The sequence below is a fragment of the Pan paniscus genome, chromosome 15 (genome assembly GCF_029289425.2).
Source record: "Pan paniscus chromosome 15, NHGRI_mPanPan1-v2.0_pri, whole genome shotgun sequence".
NCBI classification, from domain to species: Eukaryota; Metazoa; Chordata; class Mammalia; order Primates; family Hominidae; genus Pan; species Pan paniscus.
Window position 1 is genome coordinate 84132035 of NC_073264.2, and position 16740 is coordinate 84148774.

The window sequence follows — 16740 nt, forward strand, 5'->3', positions numbered from 1 at the left end:
TATTTCTGTAGTCTCTACAGAACAACCTCCAGGGGAGCAGGAAGGGAGAGAGAGGGTGGAAATTGATATAGAAAAAAGTATATGTTTTTAGCACAATCCTCATTGTCCCTATTACCCAGCACACTTCCAAAAACATCTTCAGTTGAATGAGTAAAAGAAGTAGCACATTCCTTATGGACCCTGATTTTCTTTTTTAAAATCTCCATTACTGCATCTTTTACTCTTTGTTCAAGATACTATCTGCTTTGTCCTTGATTATTTCAAATGCTTCCTAACAGATCTTTCTGCTGTTCCTGCATGTACTCGGGAATTCTTTCTTTCTGCACTCTGTCTCTGTCTCTGTCTCTCTCTCTCTCTCTCTCTCCTCTTCCCCAGGGAGTGACATTTTCAAAATGCAAATCAAATTTTGATACCACTCTGTCTAATATTTTCCATTGCTTTTAGTTTTCTATTACTGCAGGCGATTACCAAAAACTTTATGACTTAAAATGACACCAATTTATTATCTTAGAGTTTTATAGGTCAGTAGTCCAAGTAAACTCAACTGAGTTTTCTGCTCAATATCTCAGGAGGCCAAAACAAAGGAGTCTTCCAGCTAAAATCTTATCTGGAGACTCTGGGAAAGAATTCATTTCCAGGCTCATTTCTGTTTGGGGCAGAATTTCATTTCATCAGGTTTAGGACTAAAGTCCCTGCTGCTTTGCTGGCTGTCAGCCAGGGGTTGCTTTTAGCTTCCAGAGACCACCTAGACTCTAGGATGAGGACCCTTTCACCTTTGAAAGAAGGAATGATGCATTGAGTCACTCTCATGCTGCAAATCTCTCTTTTTTTTCTGCTACCAGCTAGAAAAAACTCTAAAAGCCCTAATGTGATTAAATTTGGTTCACCTTTTTGCCAAGTTAAGTAACATAATTCTGGGGAAGTGATATCTCATCATGTTTAGAGGCTCCTCAGACACTCAAGTGAGAGGGAGTTAACAACAGAGAGGGTCATTGGGTGTCATTCCTAGGATTCATTTACAACATTGTTCTCATGATAAAGACCAAAGTTCTTATCTCCTTGGTGATCTTCCCTTTTCCATCTCTCCAGCCTCATTTCATGTCATATTTCCCATTTTTTATGTGTATTTGACACACATGCCGGCTTTCTCAGGGCAACTGCTGGCTCTTAGCCTCTCAAATATTAATTCCATGGGACAGCAATTGCTAATACCTCCCTATTGCTCAAACTTCCTCACCTCCAAACTCCTCAGAGTACAGTCAATAATGCTGAAATATATGTATCTGGTGTTTGTACAGAGAAAGTGGTTTAGAATAATATGTTCAAAAATACTAGAGATTATCTGTGTAGTGGGTTTGTTCACAATGTATAATTGGAGTTCCAAGCTTCCCATATGTCTGATATGTGTTATAAGTATAAATTACCTTTATCATCAGTTAAAACTCATTTTATTTTAAAGTTTATAACAATAATGGAACATACAACAAATGTTTCAAATATATTGTCTACACCTGAATCAGCAGTAATTAGATATATACTATGACATTATTATTATTTATATTTCTCAACTATTATAAAGTTCAATGATACACACAGAGTAAAAGTTAATAAGTTAATGTTGATAAGCCATACAAATTCCAGTCACTCTAAGTAAATGGTAGAAATGTTTTTCCTTCATTATGTTAACTACAAAATCATCCCTTTATAATTTCTTCTGACCTAAATTTTAAACTTAAATATTAACTTAAATCAGTTAAGTTCACGGTATCTTAAAACTCATTACAAATGTAAACATATATTTGAAATTTCAGTGAGGTCTATTTCATGGTTTTATGTACCTATGTGGAGCTTACTATAGATGATGACATAAATATTAACTGACATAGAACATTTAAAATTAAATAAAACCTGTAGATATTCTGTCATATCACATTAGATTCAACAAAGTTTTCTGGTTGCGGTGAAAAGGGAACAATTTTACACTGCTGGTTAGAATGTAAACTAGCGCAACCACTATGGAAAACAATGTGGAGATTTCTTAAAGAACTAAAAGTAGAACTATCATTTGATCCAGCAATCCTACTATTGTGTGCCTACCCAGAAGAAAAGAATTCATTATACAAAAAACGATACTTGCACACATGATTATAGTGGCACAATTCACAGTTGCAAAAATATGGAACCAGCCCAAAAGCCCATCAATCAATGAGTGGATAATGAAATTGTGATATATATTATATATATATAAAATACATATAATTATAATACATATAATTTCATATATATATATATGAAATTATGGCATTCACAGCAACCTGAATGGAATTGGAGACCATTATTCTAAGTAAAGTAACCCAGAAATGGAAAACCAAATATCGTATGTTCTCACTCATAAGTGGGAGCTAAGCAATGAGGATGCAAAAGTGTAAAAATGATACAATGGACTTTGGGAACTTGGGGGAAAGGTTGGGAGTGGGGTGAGGGGTAAAAGTCTACAAATTGGGTACAGTGAATACTTCTCGGGTGATGGGTGCACCAAAATCTCACAAATCACCACTAAAGAACTTACTCATGAACCAAACACCACCTGTTCCCCCAAAATCTAAGGAAATTTTAAAAATCATAAAAAATTCCTCTTATGTTACTGCATAATTAATACATAGACAACTTTTTCCTTTGAAGAATTATATAATAAACAGAAGACCTTTCTCACAGCATGAGAAAAAGAAACGAGGGGCAGGAGGAAAAAGCAACAATTTTAGTTTCTCATTTCTTTATTAGACACATTACATATCCATAATAGAAAACTGCAGCACAAGCAAAATGTATCTCAACTACTGGATCTAATGTGAAAGAACTAAGAGCAAAAACAAATGAAATTTTAAATACTCAGTAAAATGTGATGGATTCCTGACGTACGTGACATGTGCTTATTAATAAATCAGAATGAAGTTTGAATAATATTTTCTTTGAAAGGACAACTAATTGTTACTACTTTGTATTTTGACCCTAAATATCACCCCACCCCCACCTCTTTCTCTCTCACTCTCTCTCTAACACACACATATGTGCATGCACACACACGTGCACACACACACACACTCTAGAGGTGAAGTGGGGAGAAAAGAAAGAAAACAGGATAACTCACCTTAATGTCCTGTTCTCAGATTTCAAATTAAGGAAACATTTATCAAGTGCCTCCAATGTACTAGAAATTGAGCTAGTCTCTGGATATGTCATAGTGATCGCAATGCCCATAGAGGTTATAGACTAGTGCTCAGCACTTGCATGTACATAAGTCATATTTAATCATCATGCCAACACGATCAAGTAAGTTTTCTTCCTATTCCATAGATGAATAACTAGTCAAAGTCACTTTAGCAATTAAGTGTCAGTGGTTTTCCAATTCAAATCCTCCTAAAGATACATGTTTTGAAGTTCACTTTTCTCCTGTTGATTTATTTATCATCTCAGACATGACTAACTTAAACAACATTGTTTTAAAGTTTGAAGTTTGTTCTGCTGGTTCATTCTTTTAATATGTTGTAGAGAAAATCTTTTTACTCAAAAGTCTATAGTATGGCATTTGCTTTTATTCATTCATTTGTTTATTCTTCTTTTATGAGGCACTTATCTGGGGCAGGCTTCATATCAAGCCTAAAGGAATTAATAAGGTAAGTTGCTAAAGTTTAGAAGATTACCGTGCAGAACGTGGGAAGTGAAATATACATAACCCAGATGTCAATCAGTTTCTAAAGTCTGAACCAAAGTCAGATCCATTTAAACTTTATGGTGGAACATTGCTAGTTTTTTTGTTTTTTGATTTTGTTTGTTTTCTTGCTTTTTTTTCTTTTGTTTTCGTTTTGGCCATAAAGTATTATAACACCTCTTTTGTACATAATATCCCAATTTCTTCTCAAGATTAATCATCTTTTCTCAGTTGTTTTAATGTCAAATGACTGTGTCTCTAGCTTTTATTGTGAGCATACAGCTCTCAGGTCAGGCCTATCAAAACATCCTCTTCATGTACACATCTTCTTGTCCAGACATAATAAGCATGCAATTCAATAAAAACCAAAGCACTTCAGTGAAACTTCTATGGACCTGCTGCAACAGAATGGGTAAGCTTCTCTGCTCATACTGTATGTGAGAAATGCAACACAGCCTATGCCCAGACATTTTGCAACGTTGAGGATAGAGCAAATTCTGGAGAAATGGAAAGAGAGAAATAAGGTTCATATTTTAGTCATGTTAAGTTCAGAACTACACATGATTCTTTAATTATCACTTTATGCCAGACTTTGCCACCCTCCCTCCTCTAATATAATTTTATGTTAGCCCTTTTCCTCATCAAACAACTTATACAAGCTTTATGTAGTGGCCTTTTAATGGAGTGTGAGTCTAAAATTGAGAAGGGATATATTATGGCACCATATACCATTTTATTTAAAACTGTACAGTAAACCTCATTGTTTTGTGTGTTTGTGGGCTTTTTAATTTTTACGCCCTGCATGGCCTACTACCATGTATTTGCTTCTTCACTAAGTCATCTGTGCTTTCTCCTACCCACATTTTAATGCAGAGGAAGTTACCAGATAATTAAAGGGTGTTGGGTAAAATGTGAATTCAAATAAATAACAGAAAACTTTGTAGTTAAAGCATGTCCAAGTTATTACATGGGACATGCTTGTGTGAATAATATTTATTTACTTGAAATTCTAATGAATTGAGCATCCTCTATTTTTATCTGTTAAGTACAACAACCCTAATAGTAGAGCCATTTGCTGTCTCCACCCAACCCTTGCCCTGAGGATCTCAATTACCAAGTAGTTCTTTAAAATGTTTCTCTTCTTATATTATCAAAGAAATATGTATTCAAATTTCTCATTTAATTATAGAAGTACTTATTATAATTTATGCATATTAATTTAATGTTTTATTTCCTTCTATATCTTGGCACAAAAGAGCACATTATAAATTAGTAAAGTAGATGAAGTCTACATGTAAGTTCTCTTTTCTATTTCTCCATGCTTTGGGGCTCCTTACCCTTTTCTGCACTCCCTTTTGTTCTCCACACTATCTAACCCTCCTAAATACAGCACACACATTCATTCTTCACTCAGCCAACTTGTCCCGTGTTTTTCCAACTGCTCCTTTTTTGATTATTTTTAAAAAAACCCACAAAACCCAGGAAAGTCACAACGAAAAAAGAAAACTACAGGCCAACATCCCTGAAGAACATAGATGCAACAATTTTTAACCAAATACTATTAAACCAAATCAAGCAGCACCTCAACAAGTTAATTTAACACTATCAAATAGGCTTCATTCCTGGGAGGCAAGGTTGGTTCAACATACACAAATCAATAAATATGATTCACCACATGAGCAGATTTAAAAACAAAAAACATATGATCATCTCAATATACAAACAAAAAGCTTTCGATCAAATTTATTAATGATAAAAACCCTCAAGAAACTAGGCATCAAAGGGACATACCTCAAAATAATAAGGGCCATCTATACAAACCCACAGCCAAATTCATACTGAATGACAAAAGCTAGAAGAATTCCCCTTGAGAACTGGAACAAAACAAGCATGCCCACTCTCACTTCTCCTATTCAGCATAGTACTGAAAATCCTAGCCACAGCAATCTGGCAAGAGAAATAAATAAAAGGCATTCAAATAGGAAAAATAAAAATAAATAAAAAAGTCACTCTCTTCACTATCAGAGTCTAGACCTAGAAAATCCTACAGACTCCACCAAAAGGTTCCTGGAACTGAAAAACGACTTCAGTAAAGTGTCAGGACACAAAATCAAGGTACAGAAATCAGTGTCATTTCTATACACCAACAACATTCAAGCTGAGAGCGAAACCAAGAATGCAATCCCATTTACAATAGACACACACACACACACACACACACACACACACACACACACACCTAGGAATACAGCTAATGAAGGAGGTGAAAGATTTCTACAGGAAGAACTACAAAACACTGCTGAAAGAAATAATATATGACACAAACAGATGAAAAACATTACATGCTCATGGACTGGAGGAATCAATATCATTAAAATGACCATGCTACTCAAAGCTATCTATAGATTCAATAAAATTTCTGTCAAAATACCAATGTCATTTTTTTCATAGAATTAGAAAAACTATTTTAAAATTCACATGGAACCAATGAAGAGCCTGAATAGGCAAAACAATCCTAAGCAAAAACAAAGCCAGAGGCATCATGTTACCTGACTTCAAACCATACCATATGACTACAATAACCAAAACAGGATGGTACTGATACAAATACAGACAAATAGACTAATGAAACAGGTTAGAGAACATAGAAATAAAGCTGTGCACCTATAGCCATTTGATCTTTGACAAAGTCAACAAAAATAAACTATAAAGAAAGGATTCCCTATTCAATAAATTGTGCTGGGAGAGCAGACCAACCACATACAAAACAATGAAATTGTACGCCTACCTTTCACCACATACAAAAATTAACTAAAGAGGGATTAGAGATTTAATCAAATCATAAATATCCTTGAACAAAACATAGGAAACACCATTCTAGATATCTGCCTTGGGAAAAAAATTAATGACTGTCTTCAAAAGCAATTGCAACAAAAACAAAAACTGACAACTAGGACTCAAACTAAAGAGATTCTGCACAGCAAAAGAAACTCTCAACAGAGTAAACATACAACCTGCAGAATGACAGAAAATATATTCAAACTATGCATCCAACAAAGGTCTAATATCCAGAATCTATAAGAAACTTTAATTCAACAAGCAAAGACATTTCTCAAAAGAAGACATACAAGCAGCCAACAAACATATGAAAAGCAATGCTCAACATCATTAACCATCAGAGAAATGTAAATTAAAATTGCAAGGCGATATCATCACACACCAGTCAGAATGGCTAGTACTAAAAAGTGAAAAAGCAATAGATGCTGGCAAGGCTGTGGAGAAAAGGAAATGCTTATACACTGTTGGTGGAAATGTAAATTACTTCAGCCACTGTAGAGAGCATTTTGGAGATTTCTCAAAGAACGTAAAACAGATCTACATTCATCCCGGCAATCCCATTCATGGGGGTATATCAAAAGATAATATATCATGCTACCAAAAAGACACATGCATTCATATGCTCAGCACTGCTCTCTTCACAATAATAAAGCCATAGAATCAATCTAGGTGCCCATCAATGGTGGATTGGATAAGAAAATGTGGTACTTATACACCATGAAATACAATGCAGCTGTAAAAAAAAGAATGAAATCACATCCTTTGCAGCAACATGGATGCAGCTGGGGGCCATTATCCTAAGAAAGTTAATGCAGGAGCAGAAAACCAAATACCACATGTTCTCACTTATAAGTGGGAGGTAAACATTGGGTCTTTATAAAGATAGCAACAATAGATACTGAGGACTTCTAGAGGTGGGCGGGAGGGAGGAAAGGGTTAAAAAATTTATTGGGTACTATGCTCAGTACCTCAGTAGCAGGATCAGGCATATCCCAAACCTCAGCATTTTACAATGCACCCATGTAACAAAACTGCACATGTACCCCCTGCTAAATATAAAACAAATATTGAAATTATTAAGAAAAAAAAACACCTCTTCTTAGGAACAAGATTTTTTCTACTAATTTCAATCAATATAGGATTCTATTGTTTCGATTCTTGGATCTGAAATTTCTCCAAAAATTATTTTTATCTTGTTATATGAATAGTGTTTTCTCAAACCTGTGGAATTCATCTGCCATTTTTAATTGGTCCATAAGTTTGAGATTTTTCTTTCTGTCTAGTTTAGATTGAAGGTAGAGATATAAAAGGTTTTAATTATCTTTGCCTATTCCAAGCAAAGAATTTGCCAGCCTCATTTCAACATCTCACGTATAGAAAATCTACTTATACACCTTTTATCACCACTTGTAAATCTAATCCTTCCCAGCAGTCAGTTAAAAAAAATAATAGGCAAACAAAAACTTTCTGATCCATCATCTCTCACATATTTCAATTTTTTGTTTGTTTTTTTAATTCTGCATGTCAAGTTGTTAATCCAGAGGTAGATATTTTGCATATTTCATCTTCATACTGACTAGGGTGCTCTATAAGATATTAATGAAGGTTTTCAGAAAATTATTATTGCAATCTCATACACCATGCAATTTAGGAGATGAATTTCACTTAGATATCGTGGCTTTCATGACTCACACTTCTCTAATGCCATTCTTTTGATGTGCTTGTAGCAATACACAAGTTTCTTAAGAGCTAAACATTACTAGGAGCTAGGCAGGAGAAAAGCATTAAAGATCAATATCTGTCTTAAAGAAAGAGTTTAGAATCTTCAAGTGAGACACCCATTCACAAGTCTTTATATGATTATACATTTTAGGTGAATAGATGTGCCTAGAGAATGTTTGACAATTGCAAAATTTTAACTAACTCATTGTTTTCTGTAGACTGTTTCCCATACGTATTTCTTTAATATTTCCCGCCTTAAATCTCCAGGCTGTTTTGCTAAGTTTGTTGTAAGGCTTTTATATTTTGTTCATTTCTGGTGACTCAATAATAAATGTTCACCGAGTGTGCAGAATGTAGTAATCCTCTCTCTGAGACTTTGTGTAGGAAGATTCTTCCTGTCAAAAATAAAGGCAGTTTGTTCTGAAAATAAATTACTATTATGTCTGCCAATTTTGGGTGGTCTGCTGTTATTAAAGACCAGATTATCAGGATTCATTTTAGATGCTTCGAGAGCTCACAAGTGGACGTCTCTGGGGCTTGTGAACACAAGGAGGAGTTTGTTATGTCTAGGGGACCAGAGCCCTGAATCTGGGAGGTAGCTTTGATTGACAGGTTTATTTTTTTATAATTCTGTGGGAAAAAACAAAATCCTAGTTTCAGCATGGTTTCTGTTGTTACATTTGTTTCTTTTTTAAAGTATTTTGACACCAGGTAAAACTGACACATTAAATATCAATACAATCATTTGAGATTTACTTCTATAAAAACCGTCTAGATCATTCTGATGTAGGCAAGACTATCAATTATGTAGCATTTAGAACCTCCTTTCTTTCCCACCTCTGCCAGTTCACCATTATTCCCTGCAGTGGACTGAAAGTTTGTGTTTCCCCAGATTCATGTGTTGAAGTGCTAATCCCCAATGTGACAGTGTTTTGAGGTGGGTCTTTAAGAAAGTAATTACGTCATGATGGTAGATCCTTATGAATGGGATTAACACCCTTTAAAGAAAGATGTAAGAGAGATAATTTTGCCACCATGTAAGGATACAACAAGTTTTTCCTCTGCAAACCAGAAAGACGGCCCTCCCCAGAAACTGAATTATCTGGCACCTTGATTTTGTACTTTGCAGTCTTCAGAACTGAAGTGAATAAATGTTTGTTGTTTAATTCTACAGTATTTTGTGTTATAACTGCCAAAACTAACTAAGACTTCTCCCAATTTTAGAAGCCCATAGATTATTTTAGATTCTCCCTTTGACCAAAAACTCCTCTTTGAACAGCATGCTAGGAACATTTAGCTTAATAATACCATAGACATTTAATGAAAACCTACTATGTGAGAGTAGTGCCAGGAAATATCTCTTGTATTTGAATACAACATGGCTTAAATTACAACATTTTTGTAATAATTTGCACTTAAATAGGTCCATAGACCAAATTTTACTGAAGTCCAAGTGATGATATTTAAATTGCTGCATTTTAGGAACTCACATGCCATTTAAAAAAATGTTTTGTGTAACAAGGACTGCTATGGCTATTGATTCAGAAATCGTATGAATTGTGAGGCGGAGGAGTTTGAAAACCAATCTACAAATGCACCAATACAGCATTAAGATAAGTCCTGCAAGATCAACCCGGGGAAGTCTCAACACTCATATTAAAACCCAGATGAAGAGGTACGAGGTTTTTCTACATTCTCTTTTGCCCATCCATTCTCATAGAAATGTCTGTATTTTGATCATATTATCCTACCATTCTTCTCTCCATGATTTAAGTTCTAACCAGATCATCTCTCTATCATTGAGAGATACTGGATAAAGAATAACACACCTTAAATTTCATTTGAACCCTTACTAAAATAAAAATTTTATGGAATTTTTTTATCTTCTAATTTTTTAATATTCTCAACAAATACAAATTGACTTTATACTATTTGCCATGTATCAGGCACTATTCTATGCCCTCAGTACATAAAGAAAAGAAGACATAGCTCATGCTTTTTGGCACAAACTTTCTACAGAAGTCAGAAAATGAAGTATTCAAACATATGTGAATTTTGCAATATAAAAGATACTTTGAGAAAAAGAGATCATGTTGATGATGTTATTTACTAGACACATATTTATTAAGTGTATATTACCCCAGACATGGTTCCATACTAAAAGGATAAGAATTGCATCTTTGAATCTTTCAAGTCTAGTATACATACTTTAACTTACTAGGCATTTAATGAATATCTTAGGAAATAAATTTTATTCAGTTGGAAAAAAAGGAAAAAAAAACTTATTTTGCTTTGTTGGTTGAGAGATTACTTCCTTCAACAAATACTGAGTAGTTTCCATTCATTTATTGAGTCATTCATTTAGTAAATATTAATCACTTAATATTAAGAGAAAAAGAAGTGGTTAACTATTTCAAGTTCTACTGAGAGAGCTGAAGATTGAAATATGTCTATTTTATGTAACACTTTAGAGGCTACTGGTAATCTTACAGAAAGGAAATAATTTGTCTTGTGGAGATTGGAACCACATTGGAATTACATGTTTTGAAGACCAATGAGATATCATTACACATCTATCAGATTGGAAAAAAATGTTAAGAAAAGAAAATCCAACTATTGATGAAGATATAGACACACTGGAATTTTCCTACACTGATATCAGGAGTATAAATTGGAACAACGATTAATGAGAAATTGTATACTATCTAATCTGGTTAATGCTATGCATATTTTAAGTTCAAATATTCTACTTCAGAATAAAAATTTCGGAAAACTCTTAAACGTGTACACAAGGAGACATACAAACAAATTAATTGAAGAAATTTTACTATACATATATTAAGAAAAATACATCTTAAAACATGCTATTCACTATAAAAGGCAAGATGCAGAGTTTTATTTTTACACGAAGTTTTAAAAATACACAAAATAGATTCACATATAGTGAAAGCTTAAAAAGATGTATAAATATAGTAATATTAAGAGAGGGAAGAAAGAGGATATCTGAGAGGGGAACCAAAGGAGCAAAAGATTTTACTATCTGCAATGTTTTATTTCAAAAGAAAGAACGAAAAAAGAAGAACGGAAAGAAGGAAGGCAGGCAGGCAGGCAGGCAGGCAGGGAGGGGAGGGAAGGAGGGAGGGAAGGAGGGAGGGAAGGAGGGAGGGAAGGAGGGAGGGAAGGAGGGAGGGAAGGAGGGAGGGAAGGAGGGAGGGAAGGAAGGGAAACAAAGAGAGAAAGAGAGAGAAAGAGAAGAAAGAAAGAAGAAAGAAAGAAAAAGAAAGAAAGAAAGAAGAGAGAGAAAGAAAGGAAGAAAGAGAAAGAAAGAAGAGAGAAAAAAGGAAGAAAGAAAGACAAGAAAAGGAAGAGAGAGGAAAGGAGCAAGAAAGAGGAAGAGAGAAAGAAATGGAGGAAGAATGAAAAAATAAAAAAAAGTTGAGCTGTTAAAACTAGATATTTGTGTACCTGAAGTTCTGTTTATTTTTAATATATAACTCTACTATGCTCTACTTTTATTGTATATTTGAAAATAATTCATTATGAAAGAAATATTAGGGTAAAAAAACTTGACACATGTGTAGGCAGGTCCTTTCAGCTTCCTTGAAGAGATTGGCCTGGTGCCAGAAAAGATGGTAGCATTAGAAGAGGAAGACTTTTGTATTGAATGGGGAGAATAAATGCTTTGTGGTGAGAAATCAGTACCTGAGAAAACAACCTTTCCCCAATTATGAGATACACAGAGTATGAGGCGGTGGGGGGAAACAAAAAGCAGTCCCCGCCTGGGGAAGCAGCCGTGTTAGGGGATGGCTGTTTCAGGTACAGCAAAATTATAGAACAAATATTCAGAGAAGAGACCGTCAATATGGAGTGGGTCGTACGCAAGTGAATACAATTTCTCTTTTGAGGATCCATCCATTGAACGCACTCAAGGCAGAGGTGTTCACAAAACACAACATTTTTCCAGGACGAACTTTGAGAAAATAGTTGAGAGACTAGGAAGCAAAGCAAGGCAAAACAAAGCAAAGCAGCAAAAGACACATAGAGTCAGAAGTGCTTTCTTTTCTTACATAATCTTGAAGGTTAAAATTAATGTATAGAATATGAGTGTTCTTGGACAATTAATAGAAAATCACAGACAGTGGGATCAGCGCCCCCTATCCGCAGCACGTCTTTTATCACTGTTAGAAGGCCATTAGAAGTAAGCTGCACCATTTTTGTCTTTGTTTCTCTTATCTTAAAAGGAAAACACACCAGGTAAAGCATATGCTAAAACAATCTCCATGAACGTGAAATACGTGTTAATTTTTTACATGACTACAAGTTGAACATAAACAATACATGTACGGATATTACACAAAATAAAATGGCTGATTGTATCATTAAAAGTAGCCTTTTTTGATTAAACATTTTTGATAGCCTATGATATTTTGGCAGACTTTTGATAAAACTTTTTTCATAGTTCTTTATTTTCCTAAGCTTAATTTATCTTTATGAAAGTCTGCTCTCAAAATATTCATTAGCAGATAACAATGGAAATTTATAGGGCCACTGGCCTAGAAGATAAACCATATTATTTCATAACCTGCCTCATACTGGAATCATTCCACAACTTAAGTGGAAATTATAATAACAATAGTGGCTACAATTCATTGAGCACTATTCTAAGTGCATTTCACTTCTTAACTTATTGCATCCTTATACATTTCCCAGGTATATACAATTGTTTCAATTCAAGGAAGAAATGAAAGAGGTGAGCACATTCCCAAGATGGTGTAGCTGTTGTGGCTCAGAGTAGGAATTAGAACCCATGTCTTTCTGATGCTAAGCCCTAACTTGCTATTGTACATCCTGTTTTAGTCAATGATGCAAGAGCAGAAAAGACAAGCTACCCTATGTTCTATTTAAAGAATTAGGTGACACTTAGAAAGTATTTTCACTGATCACTGTAGCAACTAGAGGCAAAATTATAGACACTGCTAGAAAATTGTGCTGATGGAAATGTGTGATGGCTCAGTGAGAAAAATGGCAATATAACATAACCTTAAATGGAAATTATATTCCTGTCTCAGTTTTCTTCTTTACAATTGATTTTGATATTGTTTTATAGGGAGACTTGCTCTGCAAATATCACAGCAATCATTGGCCAAAAGTAACACAATTCTGAGTGAATCCCTGGTAAAAGAATGATAATAGTCTCAATATTATGGGCATTTGTCAGGAGCATCATCCATAAAGACAATCCCCAAATGAACATAGTTAAGGCTTAGTTTTCTTGGACAATTAAAAACAGTAAAAAAAACAAACAAACTTGGAGACAATGGATTTTCTTTCCCATTGTCTCTATGAATATTAATCACCATTAAAAGTGACTCTTAGTTTCAAAATCTATACTTTGATAATGGATGCATAATAATGATATCACTAAAAGAAATCTTACTGCACACATACTTAGCTTCCCCTCAAAACTACTACAAAGTTTTCCTCAGGGCTTGATTTCTTCATTAAAATTGAGTATTATCTAATTTAAGCTATGCTGTTTATTGAGATCTTGGAAAGTAAAGTTGGTATGGAGAAGGTCTACAAGGTAAATAACAAAACGACAGAAAGTTTTGAAAACTCTGTACAGATCCATAACTTATACACAAACTACTCAGAATGTCGAATAATAATAATAATAACTCATTCAACAGTCAAAAAAATTATAGGTATACCCAGATATTTTACTGATTGAAACCTGGAAAAAGAAGGCAATTTTGTTCAAAGTAACAATGGCTGCAAAAATAAGATCAAGAGTTTGAGCTACTAATAATAAATCTCTCCTAAGTGGATTCCAGATGTCAGTCATTGTAACTAAGTCATGGCCAAAGGCAATTAATCTCTTAAAATGAGTGAGTAGTGAACAGTTCTTTGGACCTGAAAATAGACACATGATCTACACTTTGTAACAGCAGCAGCCGTCCACGTAGTCATAGTACTAGTAATAATAATGATAATACTGACATTCACCCACGAAGCGATGCTTTTAAGCAGAAAGCAAATGTGTCAGGTCCAAAAATTTTATCTTTAATAACTATAATCTTCTGGGGTTAGACAAGAATACTCAAAATACGTGACTCTACAGCCTGGGGATTTACTATTGATTATGTTTTTTAATCTTCTGTGGCCCATTTTCTTTTTAGTACTCTGTGCCTACACTTTAGGCCCCAGTGTGTTGTAAATGGTGTAAAGGGAAAGCTGTGTTTGATTAGGAAAAAATACAAACCATTTCTCTTATGATTTGTTAGCATTAATTTTCATTGCTTACTTGTGAGAATGACTCAGGTTTTGGTTTAATTATGTCTATTTTATGAGCTACTACAATAAGGGGACATGTTTTCTGCCTATATATATCTATATGAGATAACTTTCTTATAAAATGTATTCTGAGATAATATTCTGATCTTGAACTCATATCTTGGTCCTTAAATTGGCTCAATGAGATAAGAATAAAGGGAAATAGAATGAAAAAAATACTACAAAAATTGTGTTTACATAAAATATGTTTAATCTTGTTGCTAGTGTATCATCTTGACCGAGTTCACTTGCTGGTGGCGGGTGCTCAGAGTGTATCTGATGTCACTAACACCTTCCACTCCTATCACATGACCACTTTCCATACTACTGAAGTCTCTGCTTTCTGAAATACTTCTTTCAAGATCTCAGAAGTTTTTGCATATAATAAGCTCATGAATTTAATTAGTTTTTGTTTTAATATGTAGGTAATTTAGGTTCTCTTTTTTAGCTTCAACATTAAACAATTCTGTAATCACAGGAAATATTTATATTGAAGCTACCATAGGACTACCTTGCATACGAAAATTATACACTATATTATATATTATACAGTATATACACAGTATATATATTCAGTATATACACACAGTATATATAAATTATACAGTATATACATTCAGTATATACACACAGTATATATAAACTATACAGTATATATATTATCTATTTCCTACCTTGCATAGGAAAATCACACAGTATGTTTGAGGGTTGATGAAAATCTGACCTACAGATATGTACCAATGATTTTGCGTGTATACCTCTCAGCATCTGTTATTGGATGGTGAAAAAAAAAGTCAATGAAATAAAGAATAACGTCACAACTCAAATTTATTGAGAAATCTTACCTACTGATGAATTTGGAGACTTGTGCTTAGGAAGGAAAAACAATATTTTCCAGCCAAAGATAAACAATGGACATTCGAATAGTAGAATTTGGGCAGAAAAATTTATAGGAATAAGGATTGGAGGTTGGGATGATTTATTTAAACCATCAAGAAAGAGTGGCTTCTGGATGCATGTGTTTAATAAAAATGTATCCTTATTGAGACCATTTCAAAAAGGAGTCATTGAGTTTCTTTGCCTGAGCCACAGTCGCTTCCTAATTTTAGAATTCATAGGCATTTTAAGAATTCATGATTGATATAAAAATGTATTTGGACTGGATCCTAAGAACCGAAAAGATGTTTCTACTAGCAAATTAAACCATTGTTTCTACAAAGAACCACAGAACAACTAAATGGTAACATTATGATTATTGAAAAACATGTTTATTTTAATGAGGTGAAATGGTACCTGTGCTGGAGTCAAATTGGCTTGAAACTTAATTTTAACCTATCAATGGTAAGGGAATAGGTAGCATACTTTCATTTAAGCAGAGATAAACTGATCAGTAATGCTGAAATTGTGACTAATAGTAGAACACATTGAAAAGTAACACTTATATCACTATTGCAGAGTAACACTTTTACAGAAACATGTTAATTCAACTTAATTATCAATAGCAATTTATGTAACTGTTGAATATCGCATTTTATTAAATTTCGTTTTATAAAGAGCAGAAGAAGATATTTCTTATTGAAGTTTTTATTTAAATGGCATTTATTTCTTATGACATTGCAGGAAACTGAATTGCTTTTTGAAATAATATTAACAAAAATGCATAAATCATTTAATAATCATTTATTGTTCATTAATATTATTAAATAATCAACTGAATTTTAGAAGACTCAACAAATAAGTGTAAACATAAAATTCATAAGTGGTTGCCACAGGAAATGTTTACCTTATTTGTGTAATGTTATAATTGCTAAGAAGGACATGATGTGTATATTTGGAGTTATTATGTTAGTTACGCAGTAAAACTGACACTATGTCAAAAGAATAGTATGATGTATAAGTGGTTCAGTATAAGACACAGCCAAAACCCTAGGATTTTCCCTAGAGGTATGTGATGTATGTATAGCAGATGAAAACGCACAATAATTGTTATTAGCTGCACAAATGTTCATTAGGAGATAATCAATTACCACAGTTAGGGTTTTACAGTCATTTGCACAGTAGACCAGCAGTGGCATAAAGGTTACAAAGGAAGACACATATTAAGTTAAAGTCTGTGTATCTCGTTAAACTTGATTGTT

The 16740-nt window shown here is 33.8% G+C and overlaps 1 long non-coding RNA gene across 3 annotated transcripts in view; it reads right to left on the bottom strand.

Annotated features, from left to right (window-relative positions):
* Positions 1-1516: 1516 nt before the first annotated feature.
* LOC117975866 (uncharacterized) overlaps positions 1517-16740 on the bottom strand; it is a 172056-nt gene continuing 156832 nt past the window's right edge. For all 3 annotated transcript variants that reach the window (XR_010109774.1, XR_010109775.1, XR_010109773.1), the window contains one exon: positions 1517-4206. This is a non-coding gene — a long non-coding RNA (uncharacterized LOC117975866). The remainder of the gene's footprint in view (positions 4207-16740) is intronic.